Consider the following 25633-nt stretch of genomic DNA (forward strand, 5'->3'; position numbering starts at 1 on the left):
GTAGTATGGTGCTCAATAAATATTGGTGAAGTAAAGGAATCATTGCCATAGTTGATTAATGTCCTCTCAGAGCCCTGAGAAAGGTAGAGCTGGAATTTAGAATTTTAGGGTGGATACAAACCTGTGCATTGTGAAGGATATCCCATTATCTAAACACTAGAGGCCTGGTGCATGAAATTCGTGCACTCGGCGGAGGGGGGTGTCCTCAGCCCAGCCTGAGTCCTCTCGTAGGGAGCAAGCCTAAGCCAGTAGTCAGACGTCCTTAGTGCTGCTGTGGAGCCTCTCCCGCCACTGCCACTGTGCTTGCCAGCAATGAGCCTGGCTTATGGCTGAGCGGTGCTCCCCCGTGGGAGTGCACTGACCACAAGGGGGAAGCTCCTGCGTTGAGCAGGATCGGGCCAAAACTGGCTCTCCAACATCCCCCAAGGGGTCCCAGATTGCAAGAAGGTGCAGGCCAGGCTGACGGAACCCACTGGTGCACGATCGGAGCCAGGGAGGGACGCGGGAGGTTGGCCAGCCAGGGAGGGACCACGGGAGGGCTCCAGGGCATGTCTAGCCTGTCTCACTCAGTCCCGATCAGCCGGACCCCAGAAGCAAGCTAACCTACAGGTTGGAGCATCTGCCCCCTGGTGGTCATTGCACATGATAGTGAGCGGTTGAGTGGCCTTAGCATATCATTAGCATATTAGGTTTTGATTGGTTGAATGGATGACCAGACGACTGGACACTTAGCATATTAGGCTTTTATTGTATAGGACCCAGGACCCAGACCTTCACTCTGGCCACTGCCTTCCATCTCGGCTCTGGACACAGTCTTTGCTGCAACTGGAGCCTTCCACTGCCCACCCTCTCCCTCATAGCTTGATCACTGCTTCGCCTGCAGACCTCGCCGACGGGCTCCTGGATCCCAGGGGGCCGCCTTGCCTGCGGCCTGGCTTTCTGCAGCTCCTGAGGTCGCACACGAGGGCCTGGATGGCGGCTCCTGGTGTCCCACCCTGCCTGCAGTATGCAAATTAGCCACCATCTTTGTTGGTGGTTAATTTGCATATCACTCTGATCAGCCAATGGTGATGGTAACGAAGGTACGGTTAATTACCATGTTTGTCTTTTATTAGATAGGATGATTAGCTTAATTATTTTAATAGAAACTTCACCTCAATAAGTCAAATTAGATTGGAATAAAAATTGACAACTAACGTGGCATCACCTGCATGGAGAGGGGATAGGGGGATTAGGGAAGTTTCTGTGCCGAGTCTTCTGCTGGAAAAACTCCAACAACTTCTCCCCTCGGAAAGGAAGACAACTGTGTCCCAGATTTCCCAGCTTAGACCACCTCACCCCATAGGGCGTGTGGCAGTGGAGACCTGCCACCTACCCTCCACCCCACCTAAGTTAAATATGCTCCTCAAATCTGAGGCTGCCAGGGAGTTACATGCTGAAAATCTAACCCTAGAACTTAAAGAATTAGAAAGAGATCAACAAGAAAAGCCCAGAGTGAGCAGAAGGAAGGAGATAATAAAGACCAGAGTGGAAATAAACGACATAGAGACCACAAAAACAATACAAAAGATCAATAAAACCAAGAGCTGGTTCTTTGAAAGGATAAACAAGATTGATGAACCTCTAGCCAGGCTCACCAAGAAACAAAGAGAGAGGACCCTAATAAAAAAAATCAGAAACGAAAGAGGTGAAGTAACAACAGACCTCACTTCCTTTCTTAATGACTGTTTAGAAAGTCATTTCAATTTTTAAAAGATGGACGATTTAAAATGCTATCTTCCCTAGTCATAGCAAAACTTAGGAGAGCATTGTTGAGTAAAACTGGTTATTCAGGCTAAATGGAAATAAATATGTGTAGCCTGTTTCTGTTATCTGCTGAGTGTTGTTATTGAATAAATGATTTGATGATGTTTCAAAAATCTGACAATTAAAGGTATTAAATTAGAAAAAAATACCAGAAAAACTTCTCTGTCATATAAGGCTTCTTTATAAAATGTTCATAATGTATGCAAGCCTAGAAAAAGTTGTTCAGTTTTAAAGAAGTTCACCAAAAGAAATAAATTCTTTTTTTAATGGAAATATTCCTTTCTTTATGAAAAGCAAAATAAGGATTCATTAAACCCATATGCTTCAAATAAACCAGTTTTCTAAATTTTCAAATATAGCATAATATATACAGAGGGAGATTAAGATTCAATTGTCATTTGGGGCACACAAAAAGGGCTAATTATTTATATTTTTATACTTATGGCAATTTTCCCATGACTATTTTCTTTTCCTGTAATGGCTTTCCTCGGTAATATAATAATAAAATACTCTTAGTTTCATGGATAGAGATGAGTTCATTTCTTTAACAAAAGCTTTTGGAGGACATGGTTGCATGCTGAGAAAAATGCTTCATGTGATAGAAATATTTTTGGTAACTTTGATAAATGGCTGATTCTATGTATTTTATGCTGGAAATACTACAAATGTGATTTACATTATAAAGTATAAGTGGTCCGTATGTGTTTATTAAAAGAAGTTATTGCATCATACCTCACAAATAAAGCACAAATAAAATTGGAGTTTGGCATAAATGTTACACTAATAGAATTTTAAATTCATTAACATTTGTATAAATACTTGTTGATAGGCTGTTTATGGCTTCTTCCTTAACCAATCCAACGTGTTGTTGGAATGTTGACAGCACTGGCATGTAACCAATAATTCTCTAAGAGCCATTTGTGTGTGACAAGCAACATCCCTATTCTTTTAAAATATATTAAATATATATGTAATTGATCACTAAGGAAAAATGACTTCATGAATAAAGAAAAGGATTGTTTGTACAAAAGTTTAAAAACAGAAATTTTGGGAATAGAGCCAAAGCTCTATGTAAGGGTGAAAGGCTAACTGCAGCACTAATCACTCCTTTACATATTTCATTGTATTTTATGGCAGGAAGAGTAAAAAAAAAGTACTAGAATGAAAAATACTTGCTAGTGCCTGACATTTGAATTCATTTTCAAAATTCATCTGTTTGGGGGTTGGGTAGTACATACAGTGTATGAATGTTTTTTAATGAAAGCAAAGAAAAATAAAAATGAGTTACTAAAGTATATCTTTTAAAATATATGGATTCTGCAGACAGTAGACAGAACATTTAATATTATGGAGTTACTATATTTAAGTGAATCTCTATGGAATAACAAATATTCTTCTACAAAGTGGACATAAGTGTACTTATCAACCAATTACAATAAGTGTCTGTATTCAACTTATGTACAATCCTGAAAGCACTTTAAAAGTTTTGCCATTGGTATTGTAAAGTTGATCTGTATCTCATTTATATCTTTCTAGCAGAGTACCCTATAACACATAAAGGTGGTTCTTTGGTTTCTACTGTGAGAGCTCAAGAATCACAAGTTGGTAAAGTCATAGAGATATTAACTTATAATATGTCTCCATGTTTGTTGTTATCTAGGGCTAGAACGAGGGCAAGTTAAGTGGGACAAATGAAATACCTTAGGCACAAAATTTAAGGTGGTGACAAAAAAACCTCAATCATCGAATGAATATTATTTTAATGTAATAATTTAAAATAAAAATTTAAAAAAATCTATGATTAAAAAATATCAAAGTTTTAAATGATAGGATCAGAAAATGATGTGCCAAGACCTACTGAGCTTGAAGTAAAAGGGAAAATCAGTAATACTGATTCTTCTCTGCCATGGTATTGGCAGATTTACCCATTTTTAAGAAATGCTACGTGTAAATAGGGCGTTGTTTTTAGGACTACCGTTGCCTAAAATTGCTTTCTACAGCTTCCGGTGAATCGGGCACAACACTTAATTTTCCGTTAAAAGAGGCGCTGGAATCGTGACATATGAGAAATTAATTACAGAATAAATTAACTTGGTTCTTAGAGAAAAGACTTCACTTTAGTCATCTTTCTATCTGCCTAGCTACAGACTTGAACAAAGTAAGTTGGCTTTTTCACTTATTAGCTGTGTAATGTTGGGTAAATTATTTACTTTCTCTCTGTCTGTTTTCTCCTCTTAAAATGTATATAATAATACATAATAATAATTGCCTAATATATATGAATTATTTAACAACTGTAGCCATTTTATTATTTTTTTTAAAAGTGAATTAAACTCTCCTATGCATACGCTTGCACTATCTAAATTGCCACACACTAAGACTCCCCTACCCTAGAGGTGAGACTATCTGTAGAAGTCTCTAAATCCAGACCCAGAACAAGGTTCCGGGGAGTCACTGGCAGGAGAGGAAGATTCCAGGATTAACCACAAAACTACACAGAACACTATTCTGGGGTTGAGTCTAGGAAGGCCTCTTTATCAGAATTCTAAATCTGTAACAGGTATTTTCAAATGTATTTTATTTCATACTATATAAGGATTTTACTGTGCCTTTAAGAAAGAAAAAAATAAGAGATAAGAAGGGTATACAGTCCTAATTGATTTGAAGTTATTTCAAATAATTTTGAGCAATTGCTCAGGACTAACCATGACAGAGGTTCCATTGACATGATTCTCTCTTGTTTCACTTTCTCAATTTAATTAGTCTCAGAAAATATTCCTCTATCCAACTCAAAGTCCCTCAGGGAGTGTTAATACAGTAGGTCATCCAAACTAGGGCCCACCTGAGAGAATAATGCCTGATGATGTAAGTAGGTTGACTTTTAAAATAATACAATCTTAGAAATTCTCCTGCCTACTGTTTTTGGTTTGGGAGTTTTTTGGTTTTTGGTATAGTGTTAAGACTTTAGGTCCCTGACATATCGAATAGCTTTTACTCTTTGGTAAAAAAAAAAAAAAAATCCGTAATTCTATTCATTTGTGTACTAGTATTATTAATTGAAAGCCAAGTAGAAATTGTTAATTTCCTTACTAGTTTTATTTGAAAATAAGAAAGTGTTATTATATTGATACATTAATATAGAGGCTTGATGGAACAATTAAACATTTTAAAAGTATCATTGTAATAACTTTTTATAGCTATAGCTCATGGCACATGCCTACACATTCATAATGCATTTCTTAATGTCCATTAATGTTTTGCACCTAATAATTTCTATATTTGTCAAACTTTAGAATATATATATGCTTCTATTATAGACAGGAATAACATCATATGGAGTATTAAATGCATATTAATAACACTTGCATTATAAAATGCAATAAATAAAAATAATTTTCCTTCACACTTTGAGTGACAATATATTAATTAGAGACTAATAAACCTGGTACCAAAATTATTGTATTCTTTAGGTAATAATTTGAGAAAATATTCCCATAGCCTCCTGAAGATGTAAGAATTTTCATACTCCATTAGTGCAAAATTTTAAAATTTTATTATATTATCTTTAAAAAGACAGAATTTTGCTTTATGTAGCAGAATTTCATTTGTAAATGAATCAGGGTCTCCATTTATGGATTTCACTTTTAATTGAAATGATATGTAAAAGCATTATGGATCCACTCACACTGTACTAGAGAAAGAAGTCAGGATAAGGCATTATAGATTTTCCTGTAAACAAAGTTAATTTCTAGCTGTAAAATATTTATATAAATATTGATTTGTAGAAGCTCTTTCATTTGTTTGGAGGAGAAATTGGGAGTGGAATTTTAACCTTGAAGGGCGCTCAATTGGACAAGTCACCCCATTTATCAGAGACATTGTTTTGTTATCCATAAACATTAGAAAATAAAGCAATATATAGAATGCTTCATGGATTTGCATGTCATCCTTGTGCAGAAGCTATGCTATCTCCATATCCTTCCAATTTTAGCACTGCATCTGTGCTGCAAAAGTGAGCACTGGGAGCTTTTTAATTACTTGTATTTTATTGAGATATATACGATGCATGCAAAATATTGTATATGCCATGTGATTATATCAAGATTTATAAATAAATATATTATAAATATACACATAATTATGGAAATTATATGAATTATTTTAAAGAATTATCTATAATAATAAAAGCAAAATATTCTAATCAGACGACCTTCAGGATGAAGCCAGGGCTGTGAGGGAAGTGTCCCGTGTGCCAGAGGGAAGCCGGTGCCGGCAGCCGGAGGAAGGAAGGCCCACTCTTGCATGAATTTCATGCACTGGACCTCTAGTATAAATAAAATATGCATAAATATTTCATGTGACCTCTGATCATTAAAAAAAATAGAACACTATTTTTCCAAAATATCTTACTTCTCTTAGGGTAACCACTATGATGAAGTTTATAACCTTGACATTCTTGATGTCCTTTATAATCACCTATGTATTAAATATTATAGAATAGCTTTGTTTGCTTTAGAATCCTTAAGAAATTTTTAGGAACTGATTTAAGTCCAGTATGTGTTAAAGTTTTCTGAATATCCTGTGTGTGCTTGAGGATAATGTACATCCTCTAGGTGTTGTGTCTTCTATGTATGTCTTTTATGCAAATGTTATTCAATTGGTTTATCAACCCATGTCCTTACTGAGTTTTTGAGTACTTGTTCTATAAATTACTAAGAAAGATACCTTAAAATTCCCCCAATATAGTTGTGAATTTTAAACCCTCTTGGTACTTCTTTCATTTTTGCCTTATATTATTTTTTAATTAATAACAATTCATTTTAGAGCAGCTTTAAGATTAAAACAAAATTAGGAGGAAGGTATAGAAATTTTTTCATATACTCCCTGCCCCTACTCAACCAAAGCCTCCCTCATTATTAACATATTTCCCTCCCCCACCCAGTGATACATTTGTTATGATCTGAGAACTTACACTGAGACATCATAATTACTGAAAGTCCACAGTGTGCATTATGGTTTATTTTTGGTACCATGGATTTTATGAGTTTGCACAAATGTATAATGATATGTATCCATCATTATGGTGTCATACTGCTCTGAAAATCCTCTGCTCTCTGTCTCTTCATCCCTTCTCCCCTGCACCGACCCCTAGCAATACTGTCCTTTTTAATTGTCTCCATAGTTTTGCCTTTTTAAGAATGTTACATTGTTAGAATCATGCAGTAGGTAGTCTTTTCAGACGGGCTTATTTCACTTAGTATTATGCATGTATGTCTTCCACATGTCTGACTTGATAGCTCGTCTGGTTTTAGTGTTGAATAATATTCCATTATCTGGATGTACTGCAGTTTATCCATTCATCTACTGAAGGGCATCTTGGTTATTTCCAAAATTTTTTCAATTATGAACAAAGCTGCTATAAACATCTGCGTGCAGGTTTTTTTGTGTGGATATAACTTTCCAATTCATATAGGTAAATAACATAGAGTGTAACTACTGGATGGTAAGAGTGTGTATAGTTTTAAAAGAAAACTCAAAACTGTCTTCCAAAGTGCTATGCCATTTTGCATCCCCACCAGCAAGGAAGAGAGCTCTGTTGCTCTCCATCCTCACCAACACTTGGTATTGTCAGTGCTCGTGATTTAGGCCTTTCTCATGGGTGTGCAGTGGTATTTCACTGTAATGTGCATTTCCTTGATTAAATAAAATGTGGAGTTTTTTTCATAGGTTTATTTGTCATCCATGTATCTTCTTTGGTGAAATGCCTGCTAATGACTTTGGCCCATTCTTTAAAATCAATGTGCTTTCTTCTTGTGGATAATTTAAGAGTTCTTTGTATGTCTTGGGTAGCAGTCCTTTATCAGATACATGTTTTGCAGATTTTTCTCCAAGTTTGTGGCTTGTCTTTTCATTCTCATAACATTGTTTTTAACAAAACAGGAATTTTTTTTATTTTATTAAAACCTAACTTATAAATTATTTCTTACATTGTGCCTCTGGTATTATAACTAAAAAGTCAAAGCCATACACAGGTTATCTAAGGTTTTCTCCCAATATTATCTAAGAATTTTAGAGTTTTGCATTTTACATTTAGTTCTGTGATCTGATTTGAGTTAATTTTTGTGAATGGAATAAGGCCTAGATTCAGTGATTTTTAAAATGTGGACATCCCCTTATTCTACCAACCATCTGTTGAAAAGACTAGCTTTACTCAGTTGTACTACCTTTGCTTCTTTGTCAAAGATCAGTTGACCATATTTGTGTGAGTATTTCTGGGCTGTCCGTTCTGTTCCATTAATCTCTTCTCTATTCTTTTGCCAACATCACACAGTTTTGGTTACTGTAGCTTTATAGTAAGTGTTGAAGTTGAGTAGTGTTGATTCTTTGTAGTGTCTTAAAAATGTAGAAAAATTTGTTATCTGCTAACTGGGTTATTTAATGATTTATATATAGTGTAAGTACAGATATATTTGAAAAAATTACATACATATATATCACCTTGTTTTGTGCTTTCTATTTGCCTGAATAGGCTATGTTCTTTTTCATTACTTCTTGGTTTCATTTTGAATTGAGTACTTCTTTTCTTGCTATTGTTTTCTTTCTACTAGTATGGAAATAATATTGTTTGCATATATTCATTTTAGTTTTTGCCCTGGAAATCATAACATATGTAGTTAACATAATTTAAATTAACCAATCATTTTGTCATCCCAGAAAATATAATATTATAATATAAAATAATATGAGTAATATATTAATATATCTATATTTTCATTGTGATATTTAATTTCACAAGACATTATCATTGCTAGTCATTTGTTATATTTTACCAACATTATTTCTTATTTTTGAATTTTTTTCACTCTTCTTTAAACCAGGGATCTTTCATGTGGAATTTTCTTGTGACTAGGACTGTCCATTTAAATAAATTTCCTTAATATGCAACTGTTAGCAGTAAACTCAGTTTTTGTTATTATAAAAGTGTTTTGTGTTTTTTTGTCCTTATTCTGGTGAATTCCAGTTTGGCTATAACTTACATTTATACAACTACCCAATCATTGAAAAGACATTAGCTGTCAAACTTTTTTTTCTCATTAGTTTAATATTTTTTTTCTATTTTGTGCTATTTTATTCTGATGCACCTAGATGTAGATTTCTTTTAAAATTTATACTGCTTATGATTCACTCAACTTCTTGACTTTATGGATAAATATATTTCATCTAGTTCAGGAAATTTTCACTCATTATCTTATTGGATATTTCTGTTGCCTCATTTTATCTTAACTATCTCCTTGGAACTCCAACTACACATAACTTAAACCTTCTATAACTTTTTCTATATATTTTCATGTCTTAAATTTTCTATCTCTTTGCTTCTCTGTACTGAATTCTAGATAATATTTATAACATAATATCAACTTCATGATTTCTTCTGCTTTGACTGATCTTCAGGTAAAACCATATTATAGATTTTAATTTCAATTACTTAATTCCTAAAATTTATATTCTGTTTTCTCGATCTCTTCTCCCCTACAAATAATTTCAAGATAGACTTTATTCCTTAAAATAAGCATTCTTATCTTATAATCAGTAACTAATAACAATTAATATAAATTATTTGTATATTTTTTCTGATATCTATTATTTCTACTAGACTGACTCATGGTGTCTTATTTTATTACAAACTAGGGGCCCGGTGCACGAAATTCGTGCACTGGGTGTGTGTGGGGGGGGGAGAGTGTCCCTCAGCCCAGCCTGCCCCCTCTCACATACTGGGAGCCCTCAGGCGTTGACCCCGATCACCCTCCGATCGCCTGATCGGCCCCTTGCCCAGGCCTGACGCCTCCGCCAGAGGCGTCAGGCTTGGACAGGGGACCCCCATCTCCTCCCGATCACTGGCTCTGGCCCCCGCCCAGGCCTGAGTCCTCTGGCCCAGGAATCATGCCTGGGCAGGGGACCCCCATCTCCCTCTGATCGCTTGCTCCACCTCCCGCCCAAGCCTGACGCCTCTGACCCAGGCTTCAGGCCTGGGCAAGGGGACCATCATATCCCCCCAATCCCCGGCTCCGCCCCCCCACCCAGGCCTGATGCCTCGGCCAGAGGAGTTGACCTTCATCACCCTCCGATCACCAATCACCGGATCGGCCCCTTGACCAGGCCTGAGGCCTCCGGCAGAGGTGTCAGGCCTGGGCAGGGGACCCCCAGCTCCCCGCGGTTGCAGGCTCCGCCCCTGCCCAAGCCTAACGCCTCTGACCTGGGCGTCCGGCCCGGGCAGTGGGGACCCGCAGTGGCAGCGGCCCCGCGATCGTGGGCTCCGCTTTAGGCCCAGGCAAGGGACCCCTAGCTCCTGGGACTGCCAGCTTCGACCGTGCCCAGCTCCCATCGCTGGCTCCACTCCTACTCCCTGCTATCACTGGCCAGGGCGGCAAAGGCGCCTGATTCTCCGATCATGGCTGGGGGGCAGGGCAAAGGCGGCCCCGGGGCCGCCTTTGCCCTGCCCCCCAGCTCTTAGTTCCCCCTGGGTTTCCGATCACTGTCAGTGGCAGGGGGCTTCTTCCTGCTTTCCCTTTTGCCTCCCTGCATTGTGCCTACATATGCAAATTAGCCGCCATCTTGTTGGCAGTTAACTGCCAATCTTAGTTGGCAGTTAATTTGCATATAGCCCTGATTAGCCAATGAAAACGGTATCGCCGTACGCCAATTACCATTTTTCTCTTTTATTAGTGTAGATTAATATGTATTTTTCAATTCAGCCACATATGTAGAGTTGACTCTATCAAATTGGGGTAGTATCCCATATAATAGAGGTAATATGCAAATTGACAGTCACTTCAACACACAATATAGCCACACCCATGTTGTCAAAGATGGCTGCCCCCATGTGGCCACAAGATGGCCTGAAGAGGAGGGCAGTTGTGGGCATTCAGGCCAGCTGGGGAGGGCATTTAGGGGAGACAGGCCAGCAGGGGAGGTCAGTTGGGGTGACCAGGCCAGTAGGGGAGGGCACTTAGGGGCAATCAGGCTGGCAGGGGAGCAGTTAGAAGTCAATAAGGCTTGCAGGGGAGTGGTTAGGAGGTGATCAGGCTGGCAGGCAGGTGAGCAATTGGGAGCCAGCAGTCCTGGATTGTGCGAGGGATGTCCTACTGCCCATTAAACAGGCAATCGGACATCCCTCACATCCCTCAAGGGGTTCCAGATTGGAGAGAGTGCAGGCTGGGCTGAGGAACACCCCCCCCCAGTGCATGAATTCCGTGCACTGGGCTACTAGTATTACAATAAGTTTATATTTTAAGATTTCTTTTTAAATATATTCTGAATTTATTCTGGTTTCAGCAGAAGAATATATCCATCAATCTTTATTTTCTCAAATGGAAGTTTGTATTATTTGTTAACCCTACAATTTTTAAAGATTTTTCTGTCAAAATTTATTCATCTATCCCAATATCACAAAAATCATTTAGCCTCTCTTTGTCCGAAAGTATTTCTGCAGTTTAAGTTTTACTAATTTTTTCCCTTTTGTTTTTATTTTATGTACTCATTACAAGAACCTTTCCTAAAGCCTAGGGAATCATATACAACTGAGGGCTTCTCAATCTATGCAGTAGAAATAGTAACCAAAGTTGGCTTTCAATTTATTTCACCATGTTGGAAACATATTATCAAAACATTGTCTATCACATTAAAATATGTTTTTATTGATTTTTAGAGATAGAGGATGGGAGAGGGAGAGAGAGAGAAACACTGATAGGCTGTCTCCTACACACCCCCTACTGGGAATTGAGCCGGCAACCTGGGCATGTGCCCTGATGGGGAATTAAACCAGCCATCCCTTGGTGCACAGGAGGAGGCTCAACCAACTGAGCCATGCCATCAAGGAATGCTTATCATTTTGAATAGCTTGGTTGTAGAGAGAGAACTGGTATAAGAATCAGAAAAATGGTTGCTATCACTTTAAATCTTAGTTTCATGTATTGTAAAATGAGAACATGTCTTGACAATCTGTGAGACAAACTCACAAAATCATTTGAGGATCTGGGGAAGGAGTCCTATAAATTAAAAATATATATATATAATTTTCTGATTTATGGTGTCTACAGACCTTAGAAATGGCAATTTTGATTTTTGACCCAAAGTCTTTGTGATTTCAAAACTTTGGCCCTCTCTGCTATAAAAGATTATTTGATGTTTCCTGGGATATGGTTGGCTTGTGCTAATTCCCATTAATATCTTTTAAAATCATACCTACAGCCAGGCATATATGACATTATTACAGTCCTAAAAATTATATTAGTGTTCCTCAAAACTACTAGATAGTTTAAAAGCAATAATTACACATGCGTGATTCCTAATAGCATTCCACAAATCAACCAAAATATGGGATAAAATATACACAAGTTTAAAGAACAGTTTGTAAAGCAGGATGATTCATTATATAATTGCATGTACCTATTATTGGTAACTCATTTATTTATTAAGTTGTGAAATGAATGTTTTTCTATGTCGAAAAATTTGTAGGCTTGAGATTTGATCCCACTTTCAGGTAGAAAGTTTGCCTAGCATTCTTTAAAACTCCTAGGTCAGGGGGAAGGGGCTTTAATATTCACAGCACAGTAAGAGCGTGAACATGAGCATATTTGTATTGGTTTAGATACTGAGCTCATGAAAGGTTTTTGTCCCAAGCTTAGGGAGCTCAAATATTTTATAATTAACCTGCCTTTTGTACTGATGAGAGAGTATTTTCTTTATTATATTGGACAGCAAGTAAATCTGCCCTATGCTTCAGAAGAGTCATTAGTTCTATCTTCTTAGGCTGTTTGCTTTATATTTTAAAAGATATCTGGAATGGAAGGGTAGCTAGTGCCACCCTCCCAGGATGCTCAAAAATGCAAGTAAATTGTCTCACCACACAATCCCCAAGTCAATCTTGAATGTGAAACTCATGATCTACATTTCCTTTCCTTCTATTAGAATTCAGGCTAAAGTAACTCTGTAGATATCACTAATTTAACTAAAATATTATGTCCCATTTAGTGTCAGTGATATGAAGTGTTCAATTTGTAAAAAGAATTCTCTTTATAAAGGTGTTTTTTTCCCTAATTTGAAAAACATAGTAATAAAAAAATGAAGCCAAAGCACTTACATTTTAAGTTTAAAAGATACAAAAAAAGAAGTCAATAAGTTCCATCTTTAGGTCAAAATATGCTGTTTTATAATTCTATTGTAGCACAGAAACATATGGAGATAAAAGTTATTTTTAGTCTTTCAGTGAGCATAGGTAAGAAATATGCTTAAATAGTCTTAAGTATATGTGTTATGCAAATGTGTATAAAAAGCTATTCTTGAGAAAGTATTAACCATAGAAAAAGTACAGAGTTAGAGAATACTGGAGTTTCTGAGCAAATCATACATAATTTCCTATGGCTACAATGCTTATTGTGCTTATTCATTCCCACAATTTAACAACTATATAGTAGAAATTTACAAATTCCTCTGTGACCGAATGTGGAAAATTTTGTTCAAAATTCTTTCTTATTTTCCAAAAGTCATTCACAAGAAAAAGTAAAGTCTGTGTTCTTTATTACACCTGGTATATTAAGAACCTTTTAAAAAGGCATTCATTTCCATATTCAGAAATACAACATTAAGGGAAATTTTGTGGGAAAATATGGGTTCCTGCTGAAGTGGAAACACTGTGGCATTTGGAATCAGCCAGATGTAGGTTCAAGTTCATACTACTCTTACACAAGCTCCAAACCTTGGTTGCATTCTTCAATAATATGGGGATAATTACTTTTTCTTTTATAGGAATGCTGTGAAGACTCAATGATATATAAAGTCTCTCAAGATTATTCTGGTTGCTCGACAAATAGCATTTTATTTTCTTTCCTCCTGAGGCAGCCACCTCAAAATAGTATGAATATTAGGTATCAATTCCTCAGGAAAGAAATTTATTAGAGCTCCTTATATTATTTAATTACTAGTCTAAGGATAGGAGGTTTGTCTTAATGTATTTATACTAGCTATACCCAGAGATAAATTTAGAAATGAAAACTAATTTCTTTCATAGTAAAAAGAAAGCACATAACTAATGTTTTTTCTTTTTTTTTTTTCAAATGAGAAAACTGAGATTCAGGTGAGTTAAGGATTTACCCAGGATGCAACAGCTAGCCAGTGACAAAACAGAAACCCTCTAAATCTTAAACTTGTGCCCTTTAGCTATATTGCCAATACTAAGGCAAACCCGTGAGTTTAGAACTGTTTGAGACCACAGCTGAGCGCTTTCTTTTCATGTCCATAGAGGTTAAAAGTGCCACTAATATATTCTTTTGCGTTATAGAGGCAGAAGACAGAAAATTTTCTTAAGTCTCTTAAAAAAAAAAAAAAAAAAAAAGCCAGTACTTTAGGTCATATGATTCCTGAGTAAATTTCAGGTCTATAATGTTTGGTAACAACCGAAAATAGTGTGCTGTCTTCAGTATTTAATAGCTAATTGTATAGATGATGCATACTAACAGTAGACCAGGCTCACGATTTTTTTCTTCAATTAATCTAACTTCATGTTTAATCCATCTATTGAGTTTATAATATTAACTACAATTTGTTTTTATGATTTTATTAATCATATTTAATTTCTAGAACTGCTATCCAGTTTTTTCAAAGCTTCCTAATTTTGCTAGTTGCTTATATTTTACTAGCTTCATTATATTTTAAAATACATATTGATGTATGAAAATACATAATACATTATGCAGCTCATCAAGTTAAAGACATTTTTATTCTGTAGCTGATAAATCTACTACATTCATGATTCAATGAACTGATTCTCTAGTTTTTTCTATTTGTTCTCACTCTAGTGCCTTTTACCTCAAATGTTTAGTAATCTTGTGACTGTTTCAGTTTATATATATTTATATATATATGAATATTTAGAGTTGTGACTTTATCCAACTCAGAAAGACTAACTGCTTCTGCCAGGTACTAGAAGACACATTCCCACTTACTCTGGAGAGATCACTCCTAAGCCATTACTTGCTACACCTACCTGTATAATATTTGTGTTTATTTCCTTTTATAATTTTCAGCATTTATTTTTAATAAAAATTATGTTTAAGGTGCAGAACCTGATGATTTGATATACATAAAAGTAGAGAAATGATTACTACTGACAAATTGGTTGACATATAATACCCTCACATAGTTATTTTGTGTGTGTTTGTGTGTGCGTGAGATAAGGGCACCTGAAATCTACTCTCAGTAAATGATCAATATTCGGTACAGTATTAGCTATAGTCATCATGCTGTACATTACGTCTCAAGACTTATTCATGCTTATATTCACATTTTATTACTTCTGACTTTTGAGGAATTCTCTACCTTTGTTGGTAAGGAGGAGAGAACAGTTTTTAAAATAGTGAAGTTATTTTGTATGATACAATAATGATGGATATATGTCATTATGCATTTTTTCAAACCCATGGAAATAAGTGTGTAGCTAAAGTGAACTCTAATGTAAACTAAGGACTTTGGGTGATGAAGTGTCAGTGTAAGCACACTGATGATAAGAAATGCACCTCTCTGGTGAAGCCTGTTCATAGCGGGGAGCCTGTGTATGTATGAGGTGTATGGGAATTCTACTTTCTGTTCAGTTTTGCAATGAACCTAAACTGCTTAAAATGATAAAGTCTATTTTAAATACTTTTTTAACCTCAGTATTTTAGGTGAGCTATACATGAATACTTAGTTCATGACATTGCCTGGAACAGCAATCTCTTTAACAATTACTGTGGAAGCAGAAGCTCAACATGTCAAGGACAATAAATACATTTCAGTGAAGAGCATGTGGCTGAGATGGCTGGTGGGGAGATTTGGAGGTAAGATAGATAAGCTTCTGGCTGCTGTAACAGTTGCCGTTTTCTAGTGAGAACTTATATGCCAAGGGGTCCATGCACTTCAGTACATTCCCTCACAAGGACTTTGAGGTGCACAATAATATTGCCATTTTAAATATAAGAATGCTTCTGCTCAGAGAGGTTACATATAATGTTGCAAAGTAAATAGTGCAGCCAAGAATTTAAAATTAGTCTGAAGCTCCCATCAGAATATTTCTTAAATATATTATCATAATGTTTTTATATCTTTCCACCAGAGAAAGAACACCCAAGTCCCAATTTAGTCTACCCTCATATGTAGAATTTGGGACTCAAGAATTACTTTTGCATTTTCTATCAAAAATAGTTTTTTATTTAGTCACTACATACATATTTTTGCTACTGATCCTGTATTTTTTTGAGATACTTTCATGCTTTTTAATAGCTTGATATCAAAACCTATATAATTTTCTTTTGCTTTTCCAGATTTCTCTTAATTCTTCAGTTACATCCTATTTCATGTTTACTTGCCTTCTACATTTCCCTACCTTTACTTAAACTGTCTCTTTTCCCTTCTACATTTTTCGCAGTGTTCGTATTATGGCAAGAATATATACAACATCGCTGACAATAGTGAAAGAAGTTGAGGTGCAGTCTATAAAGGCACTTCTTGGAGGGGTCATTCATTCCATTCACAGAGTAACGGCAGGGCTGTCAGGACAGTGCTGCTATTCAATGCGCACCCTCTCGATCAAATCTAGCCATTTTCTTTGTCTTCGCTCCATCTGTGGGCCCCAAGTTAGCCACTCTTGGGTATGAACTACTTCACTCCCATATCGCATACCCTGGCACTACCGGGCTGAGGGAATGTCTGAATTGCCTGTTTATCTTTTACTGGGATTTTGCTTATTTTAACTTGGTCTTTCAATTGCACAAATTTAGTGCCTGTGCTTGCTTGGATTTCAGATTCTTCACCTTGTTCTGTCCCTATTACTGCAGGCATCAGTTTAGAATGAGGTTTGCATAACAGGGCAGGTAACATTGCCTTGCTTGGTCTTATTTCTTCATCTATAAAATCTGGGGATCACAATTCCTATGCCTTACTCTCTGAGTTGAATCATCTTAAAAGACTGATGTGATATAGGAGTGATCCTAAAATTTTTATAGCTTTATGGCATGGTACTGAGCAATCAGAAAGGATCCTGGCCTTGAACTGAAGCAGAGTTCTGAAGGGCCCTGACTGTGTAGGACAGTTATCCTTTAGTTGCTAAATATCATAGCCTTGGGAGGAGATTTCCATGGGAAGAATAAAGCAGCCACAGTGCATGGGGTGGCTGGAGTGGGGAGAGGCTCATGCTTGGACATGCCAGTCTTATATCAGGTCTATTTAAATGCTCTCCAAATTTTAGAACACTATATTATTTCCTAGTATCTATGATGTTTTGATCTTGATGTTACTGGAAAATGACAAGTAGAGATTTTTCATGTGTGTCAACTGCCACCTGGATGACAGCAACTTGTAAGCTTCCGTCTATTATGAGATGCTACCTGAGTGCGGAGAGATGAACATGTAAAAAAATGCATATCTTGAAATAAATTAAATACTAAATAATTTAATAATATTTTATTAGCAAACTGTATTCCACAATATAAAATGTAAATATCCATAACAGTCAATCTTGGATCATTAAATTAGCTTATCCCAAACAAGATTTATGCTACATAATTTTTTATGGTTGCTCTGCTATAAATTTGATATATTATATGTGAGTTACTTAAATTTTTTGAGTGCTTACTATTCTAACAGCTGAGGATCTAGCTATGAACCAACAGAGTCCTGAACTTCGGCAGCATACACAATAAAGACATTTTAACTGTAGCTATGAAGCATGTACTTCTGTATGAAATAAGCACTAGGGAAAAGTCCGTCAGCCCTATGTTCAATAGGAGTGAATAGGAAGGGAATTACTCTTTGCTAAAGTCTAATCAGGTACACTGCTCTCACGATGTGCTTTGTGAAGTCCTTGGAGGCTTTGCAAATGCATCTCCCTGGCTGCTCTGTGAAGAAGCCAGGAGATCAGACCCACTTCCCACACCAGAGCAGATGTACTCTTAGCTGTTTTACACACAATATTGAATTTGGGGCAATGTCTCATTCAAAGAAAGGTTTTCTTGCTAACATATAAAGTTGGAAAATTGTTCATCTGGTGGACAAACCATAATCTCAGCATGAAAATGTTTAAATTAAATTTCCAACTCTACCGCCCATTTATAATTTGACTTCAAATAACCAAACCATGTCTAAACACATGACTGACAAATGATTCAGAATGATTCTGATCCCAGCTTTCAGTTAAACTGTGAAGAAAGCTATGCAAATTATACTATTTGGGCTGCTGTGCATGAAACAGCCTTCATCCCATCAAGTGATTATAGAATTCTGGTCCTATCCTGTATCCATTATGTTTTCCCCTCCTTTGGGAGGCATTTGAAAAAAGAAAATCACCATAATAACAATGATTACAATATGTGCTGGGAGTTGTGACATACCCTTCCTATTGCATAAACTTTTTATTTAATTCTCATAAACTCTGAGTGATGCTCCCTACTTTTAAGGTGAGAAAATGGAGGTTCAAAGAATTAAGTAGCTAGCCCTGGTGACAGTGGTGAAGCTATGATTTAAAGCAGTGGTCTTCCTGCTTTAGTCCTTACCCGCATCACACTATGCCATGCTGCCTCTCTACATCGACTTTCTATACCTTAGCCAGGGACAGATGGGGGAGGAAGAGGTGGTGGAAAGCAGAGTATTCTTTGAGGCAGGCAAAGGTATGTAGGTAAATAAATGTTGCATACATAAAGTTTAAAAATGCACTGAAATAATAAACCTGCTTGAGAAATAAATGAAGATTTGTTTTAAAGACTAATAAATCACAGATTTCTCACTTGAAAAACGAAAATTTTGCATATTTCACTACATGCAAAATGCTACTATTAAAAAGCACTCAGCCAGATGTATACACACAAAATAACAGTTTTAGACTGTGGAAGGATAGACTGCATATGTAACAGACTGAGGGGGCTGACAAATCTATACAGGCAGACCAACTTCCCTGGCTAAGAACCAGGAGTTACGCTTGTTACATAGAACTCTCAAGGGTACCAAGCAATCAGAGGTCACAATCGAGGCAACAGAAGCAATGTCACCATATCAGAGAATGGGCCAATTCAGATCTGGTCCCTGACAGTCACTGAGGTCAAGGCTTGCAGCAAATAATTGTATTAAACAGGAATAGTGCCTGCACACTTTTGGAATTGTCATCTGAACAAACAAGTCCAGGTCATCTGTAGGTTAAATCTGAGTTTTTTTGGGTTTTTTTTGTATTACAGCTTACTTTCTAGTTTTAATCCCTTACAGTTTTTACATTTATAACTGTAATTTTCTTTTAAGCATGTAAATGCTCAATAATTTTTTGTTTTCTGACCTTAACAACAAGCCTTCATTTAAATTCACGCATTTGTCATTCATTCCATTTTATTATTTGTTCTCAAATGCAATTTTTAAATTTGGACTACAGTGATAGTACAATTTAATGTATAAAGTGTACTGTGCTTAAAATAACATGAAAAATAGTCTTGTATTCAAATTAAATGATTATAAATTTTGTCAATTAATTACTATTTATATCACTGTATATACTTTATATGACAGCAATTAAATTCAGAACAGTAATTTTAGATACAAGATGCAAAAATTGCAATTAGTAATTAAAATGAAACAAAAGCTTTATTTATAAGTAAGTAGCTTAAATATCCATTTAAATAAAATAGGGAAAAGAAAATATATATGTAATAGAATTGCATTCAGTTTTATATGAGATACATGATATACAATATTGATAAGTTCATATTTTCCTCAGAGCAATTTGGAATTTATGAATTATCACCACCACTTTTTAAGAAACCTCAGATCACATTTGAAAAATTATTTTTAATCCATGTTTTTAATATAATGGTAAATATTTAAAACATCTTTAGTTATGCTACTATTTTAGTGTTGCTTAATTTAAATAAAAATCCTTGAGAGATTATTCTTACTATAAATGTTACTTCTTTACATGCTTTCCACAATCATGCTTGAAAACTGTGTATTCTAGAGCTCTTTTTATTCACATAAATTCCAGGCAGTAAGAAAATCAAGGATTTGATGCTTGGTTTTATTTTACATTTATTTATATTTCACTCTTAAAAATTCTCAGAGTTAATATTTAAATTATGCATACCCATACAACACACACACAGGTCCATGATAGTTCCAAATGGAAAACAAAATAAACCAAATTGTAAAACTGGAAACAGTTCATTATTCAACTGTATAAGAGTGAAACTCTCCTTTTCCATGGCTGTATAATTATTACATCATCAATAGAAGAGTGTGGTCCTTATGTGTAAGATGATACATCACATTCTAAAATACAATCAATATAATACTTCTCTCACTATTTAATCAAACCTATAGTTTTTAGTTGTTTATTTTATAATAATTCTTTAGGATGTGTGATCAAATCAGAGAATTTATACTGTTCGATAAATTATATGATCCTTGTGGAAGTATAAATCTCAGCTTTGTTTAACAGCTCAGACTGCATCAATTTCAGAGACTCTTCTCAGTATTTACTTTTTAAAAATGATATTTTAAGTTTAGTGCTAATATATTTTTAATTATTAAGTTTATTAATTGTGTAAGAAGAGAAAGCAGCAAACATGTTCAATATTAAAATTGTTATTTTAAGGAAACAATTTTTTACCTCATTAAAATAATAACTATTTCAAAACATTATATTTCATATCCAAATTATGAGAAAGCCAAAAATAATCTATAAGTCAATTACATTTTCAGATCAGCAAAATGCACTGTGAGAGTGTTCCTTCCCTTAATACAATTGCCAAAGGTGTTTTAGCAGCTCAAATAGGTGGTTAGACACATTCCTATCATACTTCTGAAATGTATAGATGGTTTTTGTTATTATGGTTATTCTTTCATAACTTTAGCCTTTCTATAGCTATAAATGTTAATGAAGACAAGACTACACTCATATACCCACCTATTCACATAGTATGTGCATATGTAATTGAAGTTAAGTTTTAAAATCACTGTTTTCAAACTATTCTGGTGAGTTATTGAAATAGTATTATTTGTGATTTATTTATTTAATTATTTAGTTTATGATCTGAATTACCTTAAAAGAAAATAAATGAGGAACTTAACTGCAAGCTAATCTTTTAGAGGCACCTGGTCATCATCCATCCTAATGGGCAATAAAATCAATTATTTGGACAGTGCTAAAAATGATGAACAAATAGAAGGGAATACATTTCATTTTGATTCTTTCATATTTAACATACACAATTCCACTTTAAAAGAGAAAATTTTAGTCAAACTGTCATCTACTTCTTTAATTCTATGGCATTTGACTTGTTTCTAAAATTATCTGAGTTTCGCACTCTAAGACCTGGGTCACAACCTTATTTAGGGACAGGAAATAGTTATCAGGTCACCGAGTGGTCAAATGGAAAAGGATTTGAAATGCTTCAGCACTTAGGACTCTATTCATTGAGATGATTGACTGCTACGTTGTTTAAAGGTTGAACTTTCTTTGCTGGTATGTCAGCTTATATCTGTATAATTACAGCAATTTAAAAATATCTACAGAGCATAAACAGATTATAATAGTATAAGTAAACAATCTTATACATCTACAAAAAGGAGACATCTTTAGGACATGCACAGATATTTTAATTAATAAGTTATCTGAGTCCAAAGCTAATATAACTCCCTTGGCAGTTGGGTGCAACAAAACTATGGGTAAGGAAAAGAAAACTTAAAAGTTATTTCTCTCTGCTATTTTTCTTCTAAAGAAGACTTGAAACTTGCCATGTTAATTTAGCACCACATTTTAGTATTATACTGGATAAATCATATAATTCTTCCTATATAATAATGATTAATCCAAACCCATAACAGATATTATTCCTAATTTTTATATGCACCTGATATTACTTCAGGTGAATACAATCTACCTTTGATGATGGAAAAAGGAAAAATAGGGGGAAGTTGGAGCAAAATGAGTAAATATTTGATTTGAGTCATTTAGCACTTGATCAGTTTCCCTAGGGTCCACAATCATTACTTGAAATTAAAATGATCCTTTTGCACAGTTCCCATGGCATGTAGTGTCAGAAATTTTATGCAAAGAGAAGTGTATGGCTGGAAAAATATTTTAAAAACATATAAAAACTCATAGAAGAGAATTAAGCAAAAGCATTGTTTGACTAACTCGCTTTCCAATGTTCAGAAGCCTAAGAATAGGATGTTATAAAAACTGTGCCAAAGATATTATTCCATATTGACATTATTTCATATGATCACTAAAACTTAAGAAATAGATGTTTTATTCCACAAATGTGAAAGGAAGCAATCTTATTACCGATGGACAGAGAGTTGGAAAATTAGGCACAGATTTTATTTATAAGTTTTATTTTATAATAAGAAACTGGGCCATTACAACCCTGTAACCAAAGCTGGAGTGCGTGCACTGGCAGGCCCCTGCAGCCTTTTACAGCTTCTCGGAGCCTGGGCTGTGAACTGGGTTTGCACTCTGCCAGCAGAGCAGCTCTGACCCGTGGAGAGCACGCCTTCAGATCAGCACTGCCTCAGGCCCTTCTGCTTTCTCCAAGAAGTCTTACATTTCAGGCATCAAGTTGAATTTCTTCTGGAGATGATTAACCCAAACCCATGACAGATTTTTTCCAAGATATCCAACCCCTTATGTTTATTTTATCCTGGCTCTTTTTTGGATGTACTGGACACAAGTAACTTACTCATTTTACATGTTAAAGGGATGGTAAAGAGCCATTAATTCCCTTAAAATAACCCTTACAAAAATTCCCTTAAAAGATGAGAAAATATTTTAATGTGCCAGGCTCTATTGTGTGAGCTCATATTAATGATATGATTGAAAATGTTAAGAAAGATGTTTCTCTTCTACTATAAAAAAATTTAAAGCATTTCATCACATTTCCAGATAGGGATCTTACCCTTTTTGGGAAATGCATTCTTGTGGTGTATTAAAAATCACAATGTTAGAAGGATCAGTTACTGTTTCCATAAGCCCAGTTTGTAGGGGGTTTCAACTAACCTAAATCTTGGCACACAATTTTAGTTAATAGTCAAATAAAAATGCATAAAAGGGTCTATTCTCTTCATACACCAACTCCTGCCATTGTTTCTATTTCTACATTTTCTTCTAATCATTGGTGAGATGAGTTGTAGGAAAATAATTTAGGTGTTTTTATGTTCTTCCCAAAGTAAAATATTTTAAACTCAGTGGTAATTAGATGACTTTTTTGGAGCTATTAGTATTTTTTGAACAAGAACATTTTTTTTCTTCTTTGGAGGAACATAATATGAATTTTATAAATATTTTTTGGAGAATATATTTAAATATTTCAGGCCCTAAGATTTCAAATGCAATAGGATTTTTATTATAAACACTGAAGTTATTTTACAAAATATTTTAAATATTAAAATTGTTAAATATATAAATTACCAACACAAAGCAATAGAAAAGCTTACTTAATATATTTGAATATTTACTCTCCTAAAATTAACAGAAATACATTGAAAAATTAAATTAAATTTAAAGAATATTTCAAATGTAAGTCTGGGTTTCAATATTGGGTCTGATAAAAAACAATTTAAGAAAAAATTGTGTGCCAAGAATAAGAACTCATTTCATCAGATAAAATATTATTAATATGTACATGTGCAAATCCATGAGAATGGAAACAAGCAAAATATAAAACTGGAAAGCAGCTTCGAGGTATACACCTCCACAAACACAATTCCATTTGAATATAAGCATTCATTTATCAGTGACAATTCTGAGAAACTTTCAACTTTGAGTTTAGCATTGGGTGATGATAAAATGTTGTCTCTAGTAAATGGTTTAATATATTAATATTAAGTCTAAATATTAGTTATAATAATATTCATTTAACTAATTTCCAAGTAGTATTTAATATAATTATTTTGTTCTAAATAGGAAAACCTCATATACAATTAAAAGTCACTGGTGCAAAGAATCATAGATTTTATTTTAGAAAATCTTAAGGAATAATATTTTTATGTAATATTGATAAACACTATAAAATTGTTAAAAATTATAAATTAAAGAATCACAAAAATTATATAAAATCAAGTCACTGCTCCAACTCAGCAATTCTGAAAGTATTAATTTTCTTTTACTTTTCAATAAAATTGCAAAATAAATTTTATCTTATAAAACATGTCAATAGCTAAATCAAAATATTTTATCTCTAAGTGGAGGATAAAAACTAAGTTAATTTTTATAATTAGATTTATTACTGGAATGTTTAGAGATATCAGTTTCTTCTTTAATTCATGCTTCAATGGGTTATGTAGGTTCAAGACCTTATAGAGAGTGAAAAAAAAGAAATGACAAGAGATAGCATACACTCTAGGGGTGGTAGGTTAATGCCAAAAGTGTGACTGATTGATTGATTGATATCAATTTCAGAAGTCTGATTAAAGCTGCCTATCAAATTTGTCTAGCTAAAATTTAGAGTTAAATGGATCATTGACCAAAATCTGAATCTTGTCTATTCATTCAGGTACCTGCATTTACCTTCACCTGAAAAATCTCTTTCCATGGAAGAAGTATTGGCTAAGAAAAAGAATAACATGCCCTAAAACATATACACCATATTTCAAAACTTTCAAAATTTATCCAAATAGTATAATCAAATTTTAAGTTGTACAAATTTCCTTGTAAATGGCTATAGTTCTTGACAATAGCAAGAACTAAAATGTATTGAACTTACTACGCATTTGGTACTCTTCCCAGCATTTTGCAGGTATTGATTAATTTACTCAACTCTGAGACCTATACATTATTTTACCTCATTATACCAATTTTACAAATAAGGAAACAAACACAGCAAAGCTAAGTGTATGATTTAAGTCACACCCCCAGCAAGGGTGGAGTTTGTATTTACACCTAGTAGTCTGACTTCATAGCTCACTCTCTTAACCATTAAGCTGAGTAATAATTTTTAGAATTAAAATAATGATCTTGAAAAATCTTGAAGAAAGTAGTAAAGCCTTAGAAAAAACACAGAGGATCCCACAGTTCTATTAAAACACTATAAAATCTCAGAATATAAAAATTATTTAGTTTTCTGAAAAATTTAAAACTTTTTTTGACTTTAATAAAATACTCATCTCTATGTTTCAAAAAAAATGTTTAAAATCTATAAACCCTTAAAATGAAGAGATACTATTTATAATGATGAAGTTTTTCAAAATTCAAAACCTCACAGCTGGTTGAGCTCAAGTAGGAAATGATTAAATGAATTTCCAAGTTTGCTAAATAGATCGCAAAGGTTCGAGACAGTGCGACCTAGAGCTTGAATGTGAACACTGAATGAGTTGTAAGTTTAAGTTGGGAATAGGCCAATATCTGACTTTGAGTAATAGCAATTGGCAGGAGGAGTGTTTCTAAGAATCCACAGGTATTTTTTAAAAGTCAGAACTGTTTATTAATTCAACAAATACTTATTGAGTGTCTAGTATAGATGAATCTAATACTGTTGCTAGGTTCTGGGGATGGGAGGAAACAGAAATATCACTAAGATTTGATCCCTGACCTTGGAAGGATTTCCAGTCAGGGGAAGAAATAGACAAAAGCATATAGTTATAGGACAGTATTAAAGAGGCATGAACAAAGGTCTAGGGGAGGGTTAGTAGTATTAAGAATGACTTCCAGATGAAATGAAATTTGTCCGAGTCATGAAGGATAAATATACGTCTGAAACTAGAAAGGTGAAAAGAATCATTGGAGATAAAGTATCTTGATACAAAAGTATCAAGGGCAGTTCAC

At 34.7% G+C, this 25633-nt stretch overlaps 1 protein-coding gene and 1 pseudogene across 1 annotated transcript in view; both read right to left on the bottom strand.

Moving 5' to 3' along the window:
- The window catches only part of LRRIQ1 (leucine rich repeats and IQ motif containing 1), a 262613-nt gene that overhangs the window by 66005 nt on the left and 170975 nt on the right, over positions 1-25633 (bottom strand). The gene's annotated exons all lie outside the window — the stretch shown is intronic.
- Positions 5719-5819, bottom strand: LOC118652284 (annotated as a pseudogene).

This window comes from Myotis myotis, unplaced genomic scaffold, assembly GCF_014108235.1.
Source record: "Myotis myotis isolate mMyoMyo1 unplaced genomic scaffold, mMyoMyo1.p scaffold_m19_p_3, whole genome shotgun sequence".
NCBI classification, from domain to species: Eukaryota; Metazoa; Chordata; class Mammalia; order Chiroptera; family Vespertilionidae; genus Myotis; species Myotis myotis.